General features: G+C 44.1%; 1 pseudogene; it reads right to left on the bottom strand.

The window, feature by feature from the left end:
- Positions 1-1,636: 1,636 nt before the first annotated feature.
- LOC131723059 (5S ribosomal RNA) lies at positions 1,637-1,751 on the bottom strand (annotated as a pseudogene).
- Between the last annotated feature and the right edge of the window lie 7,707 nt (positions 1,752-9,458).

Genomic DNA, 9,458 nt, shown 5'->3' with positions numbered 1-9,458 from the left:
AGTGTTTGCTGTAATGCAGGTGAAGCCAGTTCTTGCCACAACACTAAACCTGCTGACTTTTGATAATAGCTGTAAAAGAGTCTTCTATCAGTGTGCATGTAATGAAGTACGATTTTGTGTGCAGATACATGCTTGTAACAAAAAGGCTGCATGGCTATTTATTTCATGAAGAAGGCCCTATTTGGACATTGAGGGGCTGTCCTCAATCAGTGTGGATTGTGGTTGGTTTCTCCACCTGGCAGTTTAACATCACTCTTGCTGTTTCCAGAAACAAGTAGGTGGGTCTACCTACCTTTTCTACCAATGGCTGTGGAAGTGGATCATGTGACTTACAGGAAAAACTCAAACCAGATTACAAAAGCTGGTCTCTGGCTCAAATTTGTATCAACATGATGCTGCCTTTATACCTGAAATGTTTTATTTACATCCTTGATAAGGATACCTGGTCATTTTTTGCTTAGTTGAACTTTTCATTGTGTTGCTGAAGATTTCAAGAAGATTTTCACTGATCCCCTCATCATTGTTTAGTAGAACTTTTCTTTGTTAAAGGTGTTGTTGCTAACATTTAAAATGCACTTTCTGACATCTACAATTTTCACTTCTCCACTTTTCTTTGAATGCTACCCTGCACATCACATCTCAGTATCAATGTTAAAAGCATAACCTGGAGGCTGTTGAGATATGGGTGGTATGGCATTTCTTGACTTTTGTGACTTCAAGTTTTTTGTAATGAATATATGAACATAAACAGATACTTGCTTTACTAGTTTAGTTACAGTAAAGCGAAGGCTGAGGCTGTGTTTTCCATTTACAATAGGATTTAAATTATCAGTAATGTGCTATAAGTGGCGAGGAGGACAGAATGAAGAATCAAATAACCATTATTTACCACTGTGATAAACTCTTTATTTGGGGCTTGTACCTTAAAGATTAAAACCATTATTGAGAGAGAGAGAGAGAGAGAGAGAGAGAGAGAGAGAGAGAGAGAGAGAGAGAGAGAGAGAGAGAGAGAGGTACAGGAGAATGCATCTCTTTACTGTTTTAATTACAAAAGTATTATTGTATCTCTGTATATTCCTATGCATATTTGTGTAGCAAATTGCAGGTTATGAAATAAACCAGTTTAGTTTAGCCGTGCTTGAGGCTTTGAAAGAAAACACACTTTGTATACATACAAATGTATTGTATTGACACTGATAAACAGAACACACAGCACTGGTCTCAGCTCTCTGTGCATTCCACAAAATATCAGATTAAGTGGTACATAAAACATGAACCAGAGTTAACTACAACACTATAACCATCACAATAATGAACAGCATTTATATTCTGTTCTCTGAACTAATGAGTTGTGTACTGAAGTCCAAGCTCAAGTCGAGGTTGTAAGCTTTTTAGCCTTTTAAAGAAAATGTAGTTCAGGTAAAATATTTATACAAAATGTCATGAGCTCTGCAAAAAATGCAGCTCCTGCTTGATGTCTTCAGTCTGTGTGCATTTTCATCTGCCCTCTTTTGGGGGTATTTGTAGGGAAGCTCAATAGCACCACAGATTTAAAAAAAAAAAAAGATTTATTGCGTTATTACGAGATAATATTGCGCTATTTCACAATTTAACACTTCTGCCTCTGTTATGCTAAAGTTGCACTTGGTATTCCCAGGCGGTCTCCCATCGAAGTACTAACCAAGCCCAACCTTACTTAGCTTCTGAGATCAAACGAGATCAGGCTTATTCAAGGTGGTGTTATTTAAAACTGGATTGGAACAGGTCGACATGTGGGGCATGTTGTCTGTGTCCTCCTTTGTAAAAACCTGTGAAAAGTAATCATTTAATATATTTACTATTTTTTTTTCTTCGTGTATGATTTTGCCATTTGTGTTTCTTAGACATTTAATCTCCTCTTTTAATGTTCTCTTGCTGTTATAATATTGGGAAAACATTTTGGAATTGGTTTTAGCCCTCTTATTAATATTGATTGACTCTCTCTTGGCCTTTCTAACTTCCTTTTTGACTTGCGTTAGCAGTTCCAAGTACTTTTTCTGTGTGCTGTGTACGGGTTTTCCCATTTTATACAGGGGAAGTTGAAATCCCCCATTAGTAAGGCTTCTCCTTTGCTACATGCATTTCTAATGTCATTGTATAACAGATTATTTTGCTTGGCGTCTGAATTTGGCAGTCTATAGCATGCTCCTATTATTATGCCCTTTGAATTTTTGTCCATTATTCTGACCCATACTCAGCGTTGTTTTCTTTGTCCAGATTTAACACTTGGGCTTCAAGACTATTTCTTATGTATAGCGCTACCCCTCTGCCTCTTTTGTCCTACCTGTCTTTCTTATACAGTGTGTACCCACTAATATTATATTCATCTCCATCACTCTCAGACAAACAAGTTTCTGTAACACCTATCACATCGTAGTTACTTGTTAGTGCAGTAGCTTCAAGTTTTAGCATTTTGTTTCTGAGACTTCTAGCACTAAGATAAATACATTTAATAGCTGTCTTACCTGAGTTGTTGCCTTTGTTTTGATGTGGTCTCCCTTCTGTTTTTTTTTGTTTACTCCCCCCTTCCTTTCTAGTTTAAATGCTTCTGGACCTCCTCAGGATCCTTTCTCCGAGTAGATTTGTTTCCTTTTTGTTTAAGTGCAGTCCGTCCCACCTATATAGATGTTGTAGAATGTGCTCCAATGTTCAAGAAAGATGAAACCTTCCTGTGTGCACCACGATTTCAGCCATGCATTTTGATATTGTATTTCTAGCTATCCATATGGTCCTTTGCAAGGGGCAGCAGTGTGGAGAAGTGGTTAGGGCTCTGGGATCTAGATTCTTGACCGGAGGGTCGTGGGTTCAATCCCTGGTAGGGGACACTGCTGCTGTACCCTTGAGCAAGGTACTTTACTTATATTGCTCCAGTAAAATCCCAACTGTATAAATGGGTAATTGTATGTAAAAATAATGTGTAAAAAAAAAAATGTAATTGTATGTAAAAATATTGTTATATCTTGTAACAATTGTAAGTCGCCCTGGATAAGGGCATCTGCTAAGAAATAAATAAAGGTGCCGGCAGTATCCCAGAAAATACTACAGTTTTGGTCTTGACTTTTAATTTAATGTAGGGAATTTAATTTAAGTTAGTGGAATGAGTGTACAATTAGTGTTGTTGCCTGATATAGTGCTAGATTGCACCCGTGGGTTTGTCAATTCATGTATTTGAGGGTGAATATTCAGAATGTAAAACTTGTTACAGTCTGCCAGCATTTTTTTAAAACTGTTGCATCTGTCTTTTTTATTGTCTTCCTGTGTAAAGTGTGAGGTGTTTTAGTGATTCTCCTCAGAATTAAAAGGGACCTTTCAAAAGTATTAATTATGTGCTTATATAATTTGTTTAAAATAACACATACAGTGTGAGTGATAAAGTCAAACTGCAAATTAACCTTTATTATTCTTACTTTGCATTACTGGTCAACTACTAGCCGCTGCGTGTCCACCAAGTAGTAAGTACCTTGTGACATATCTATATATATTCAAGGGCAAAAACTTAGTTGAAGTAACATTAAAGTTTGGTTGCAGAAGTCCAAAAGGTTTGGAAATTGCAAGTTAAGGTAGCCACGTAATCTTAACTCTGCACCCTTATGTATATGTTTCCCGTCACACTTGACATCACGTATGACATCATCAATGACCTCGGCAAGGACATCACTAAGCACATGACAAATTTTCCTCGGACATAACAATGGGAAATCAGTACCTACTCCAGGGGAGCGGAATATGCAAACTCACAGACATCTGCTTACATTCTACTAGTTTTAAATTCAGTTGATAAAACTACGAGTTACATGCAGGTGGAAGCAGTAAAATCGGATGAAAACAAACTAGCCTTGTCTTGTCAGAGGAATTTGGACTGTTGACGACTGCCCTCAGGACTTTTTATTCAGAACAAAACAATATCATCATTGCCAACAATCTGGGCGTGCAGTAACTAGACTCTTCATGTTAGTGGTTTTGAAATAAACATTCATAATAACCATGTATTTACATTTTAAAGCATGGTACCTGTATTACACTAGGTAACACCAATTTGCTTACCAAACAAATAGTTAGGTTACAGGTGTAACCCTGGTTCCCTGAAAGAGAAGACGACCACCTGCAGGACGTTCAAGGGTGAAAGCCCAACATTATTGAGGGTATTTTCGCTAAGGGCACTGAGGCACCGAATGCACAAAGGCACCGATGCAATAAGTGCAGGGGCTTTCAGACACCGAAAGGCATCAAAGCACCGAGGCCCTAAGGCTCTTGGAGCACTGGGGCAGTGATGCGCTGATGCGCCAATGCATTAGGGCACCGAGGTACAAAAAAGCATCAAAGCTACTGTATATACAGAGCTTCTGAGCACCAAAGTCTCCAGGGCACTGGAAACACAGAAGATATCAAGTGTACTGGTCAAAGGAGCACTTAAGAACCAAGAGCGTCGATGCACCAAGGCGTCGAGGCCCTGGGGCACTGGGTGTGTCAAAGCACCGAGGCCCTGGGGCACTGGGGGTGTCGAAGCACCGAGGCTCTGGGGCACTGGGGGTGTCGAAGCACCGAGGCTCTGGGGCACTGGGAGTGTCGAAGCACCGAGGCTCTGGGGCACTGGGGGTGTCGAAGCACCGAGGCCCTGGGGCACTGGGGGTGTCGAAGCACCGAGGCTCTGGGGCACTGGGGGTGTCGAAGCACCGAGGCCCTGGGGCACTGGGGGTGTCGAAGCACCGAGGCTCTGGGGCACTGGGAGTGTCGAAGCACCGAGGCTCTGGGGCACTGGGGGTGTCGAAGCACCGAGGCTCTGGGGCACTGGGGGTGTCGAAGCACCGAGGCCCTGGCGCACTGGGGGTGTCGAAGCACCGAGGCTCTGGGGCACTGGGAGTGTCGAAGCACCGAGGCTCTGGGGCACTGGGGGTGTCGAAGCACCGAGGCTCTGGGGCACTGGGAGTGTCGAAGCACCGAGGCTCTGGGGCACTGGGAGTGTCGAAGCACCGAGGCTCTGGGGCACTGGGGGTGTCGAAGCACCGAGGCTCTGGGGCACTGGGAGTGTCGAAGCACCGAGGCTCTGGGGCACTGGGGGTGTCGAAGCACCGAGGCTCTGGGGCACTGGGGGTGTCGAAGCACCAGGGCCCTGGGGCACTGGGGGTGTCGAAGCACCGAGGCCCTGGGGCACTGAGGGTGTCGAAGCACCGAGGCCCTGGGGCACTGGGGGTGTCAAAGCACCGAGGCTCTGGGGCATGGGGGGTGTCAAAGCACTGAGGCTCTGGGGCACGGGGGGTGAAGAAGCACCAAGGTCCTGGGGCACGGGGGGTGTCGAAGCACCGGGGCTCTGGGGCACTGGGGGTGTCGAAGCACCGGGGCTCTGGGGCACTGGGGGTGTCGAAGCACCGAGGCTCTGGGGCACTGAGGGTGTCGAAGCACCGAGGCCCTGGGGGTGTCGAAGCCACCGATGCTCTGAGCCTTAAAACGCCAATGGTATTGAAGCAGCGAGGTGTTAAAATCCTGGGGCACCGAGGATGCCGAAACACTGAGTCTATGGAGCACTGGAGCACTGAGGGGACCAAAGGCACCAAGGGCACCGATGCACGCAGCTTAAAATCACCGAAGAGCCGAGAACCTCGAGGCACCGAGGCTATGAGGCACCGGGGCACCGAGGGCACTGATGCTTTTAAGCTGCGTGCATCGGTGCCCTTGGTGCCTTTGGTCCCCTCAGTGCTCCAGTGCTCCATAGACTCAGTGCTACCCAGCTCCTGGTCCAGGCCCTGGTACTCTCCCGCCTAGACTACTGCAACTCCCTCCTGGCTGGCCTCCCTGCGTCCGCCACCCGTCCGCTCCAGCTCATCCAGAACTCTGCTGCTCGCCTGGTGTTGTCTCTACCTCGCTTCGCCCACGCTACTCCACTACTCCGCTCGCTCCACTGGCTCCCGATCACCGCTCACATCCAGTTCAAGACTCTTGTACTAGCCTACAGATGCCTTGACCAGACTGCACCCAGCTACCTCCAGACCCTCATCTCTCCCTACACCCCCACTCGACCCCTCCGCTCCGCCTGCACTAGAAGACTGGCTCTACCTCCGCTACGCTCCCCTGCCTCCCGAGCCCGCTCCTTCTCCACCCTTGCTCCGCAGTGGTGGAACGACCTTCCTACAGATGTCAGGACTGCCCAGTCCCTGACCACATTCCGGCGCCTCCTTAAGACTCACCTCTTCAAACAGCACCTGTAGAACTCCTCTGTTGTATCCTGGGACACTATCACCCTTCATTTAAATATGCTTTATTTTGCTCTTATCTGCCCCCTATTTTACTGCATTTAATCCTGTACTTCAGAATATTGTAATCTGCCAAGTGTTTAACCTGTAGTATTTTGTACTTAATCATATCCTGATGTAACTATCACTATTTAATCATATCCTGATGTAACTTTCACTATTATCTGCTGTATTATTGAATTGTGGTTTGTCACACTTGAAAAAATTATTGTATTTCTTGCTCTTATTGTATGACTTGTATTGTAACACTTGAATGTATTTGTATTTGCTTGCGATTGTAAGTCGCCCTGGATAAGGGCGTCTGCTAAGAAATAAATAATAATAATAATAATGGAACTTGGAAAGCGTTGAAGTGCCAAGACGTCGAGGCACAGAGGCTATGGAGCACCGGGGTACAGAAGCTACCGAGGCCACCGATGCAGGGGAGCACTTGAGAATGAGGGACCGAAGCACTATCGGCAGCTTTGATATAAAATGCTCAGTGAATACCTGACCTGTGCAGGCATATCCCAAAAGTATTGGTTGGTGGTCGTCTTCGAATTGAAAGGGAACTGTTACTGCTTCACCTCCTAGGTCATTTCACCTCAGCAGGATCAAAGCATCTTACTGGCTTCAAAGCATGTCAGGCATTAGGGGAAGCAGCTGGTTGGTTACTTGGTAAGACTATCTGATATGTTTTAAAATGAAAATGAAAAACATAGGCTTATTTTCAAACTACACATTAGAGACATGTATGGTGAATGGGTGTAGATGGCTTGGAGTACCTACACAGGTACATGTATCTGTGCAGACAGTACCTTATGACAATACATCCAAGCTTTGTGCAGTGTTTGCTGTAATGTAGGTGAAGCCAGTTCTTGCCACAACACTAAACCTGCTGACTTTTGATAATAGCTGTAAAAGAGTCTTTTATCAGTGTGCATGTAATGAAGTACGATTTTGTGTGCAGATACATGCTTGTAACAAAAAGAGTGCATGGCTATTTATTTCATGAACAAGGCCCTATTTGGACATTGAGGGGCTGTCCTCAATCAGTGTGGATTGTGATTGGTTTCTCCACCTGGCAGTTTAACATCACTCTTGCTGTTTCCAGAAACAAGTAGGTGGGTCTACCTACCTTTTCTACCAATGGCTGTGGAAGTGGATCATGTGACTTACAGGAAAAACTCAAACCAGATTACAAAAGCTGGTCTCTGGCTCAAATTTGTATCAACATGATGCTGCCTTTATACCTGAAATGTTTTATTTACATCCTTGATAAGGATACCTGGTCATGTTTTGCTTAGTTGATATTTTCATTGTGTTGCTGAAGATTTCAAGAAGATTTTCACTGATCCCCTCATCATTGTTTAGTAGAACTTTTCTTTGTTAAAGGTGTTGTTGCTAACATTTAAAATGCACTTTCTGACATCTACAATTTTCACTTCTCCACTTTTCTTTGAATGCTACCCTGCACATCACATCTCAGTATCAATGTTAAAAGCATAACCTGGAGGCTGTTGAGATATGGGTGGTATGGCATTTCCTGACTTTTGTGACTTCAAGTTTTTTGTAATGAATATATGAACATAAACAGATACTTGCTTTACTAGTTTAGTTACAGTAAAGCGAAGGCTGCGGCTGTGTTTTCCATTTACAATAGGATTTCAATTATCAATAATGTGCTATAATTGCGAGGAGGACAGAATGAAGAATCAAATAACCATTATTTACCACTGTGATAAACTCTTTATTTGGGGCTTGTACCTTAAAGATTAAAACCATTATTGAGAGAGTGAGAGAGAGAGAGAGAGAGAGAGAGAGAGAGAGAGAGAGAGAGAGAGAGAGAGAGAGAGAGAGAGAGAGAGAGAGCAGGCAGTACAGGAGAATGCATCTCTTTACTGTTTTAATTACAAAAGTATTATTGTATCTCTGTATATTCCTATGCATATTTGTGTAGCAAATTGCAGGTTATGAAATAAACCATTTTAGTGTAGCCGTACTTGAGGCTTTGAAAGAAAACACATACACTTGTATTGACACTGATAAACAGAACACACAGCACTGGTCTCAGCTCTCTGTGCATTCCACAAAATATCAGATTAAGTGGTACATAAAACATGAACCAGAGTTAACTACAACACAATAACCATCACAATAATGAACAGCATTTATATTCTGTTCTCTGAACTAATGAGTTATGTACTGAAGTCCAAGCTCAAGTCGAGGTTGTAAGCTTTGTAGCCTTTTAAAGAAAATGTAGTTCAGGTAAAATATTTATACAAAATGTCATGAGCTCTTGTCACAAAGACGGCCGGAGTGGGTGGCGTCAGACCAGAAGCAGGAAATAAACAGACAGAGAGGTGTGGTTTGGTGAAGCTGAGCGAATACTTTCGCTCAGCATTTAATTAAACAGAACAGAAAATAAAAGGTTTTAAACACAAAACAGGACACGGCACTTGCGCCAAAATAAATAGACAAACAAAACGTACTAAACACTTAACAAACGGTGCACGGAGAGACAAACAAACACGGTGAGTACAAACACTTCTAGATTATTTCACTTTACTACTTTCCTCCTTCTCCTCACCCGTTCTCCACTCTCGAACACCCAACCTCGAGTGACAGAAATGTGCATCTATATATACTGTTGTGCTGGGATTCAATTACTAATTAATTACTCACTTGAATCCCAGCACGTGAATTAGTTAAGTGTACTCCCGTGACCACACATTACATTTTACCAGCACGTGAAGTGATTTGTGCCCTCCTCGTGCCTAAATATAAATCTACATTTTTAAATACACGTGAAACACAGACCCGTTTATATCGCGTGTACCAATCTCTATACACCAACATTAACACACGCACGCAACATACAACATATAACACACAAATGCACACAGGGGCGGGGCACATTGCCACATATACCCCCCCTTGTGCGCAGCACACATGGCCTCAACGGCCACCTCCCCCCTTAAAAACCCAGCAGTCCAGGACAAAGTCTCGGGCTGGAAAGGGAGGCTTCAGTGGGCCCATGGCTGGCAATGCTGTCAGCACCCCTGCCGGTAGTGGCACGGCTGACAGCATGCTGGTCCACTCCTGCAGCGAAACTGCTGCTGGAGAAAGTGGTCTCCTGACCTCTCCCCCGATCTCCGGCAGCGAAAGTGCGGCTGGGGGAGCTGGTCTCCT

The sequence above is a fragment of the Acipenser ruthenus genome, chromosome 52 (genome assembly GCF_902713425.1).
Source record: "Acipenser ruthenus chromosome 52, fAciRut3.2 maternal haplotype, whole genome shotgun sequence".
Lineage (NCBI taxonomy): Eukaryota > Metazoa > Chordata > Actinopteri > Acipenseriformes > Acipenseridae > Acipenser > Acipenser ruthenus.
This window is presented reverse-complemented; position numbering and strand designations above follow the sequence as displayed.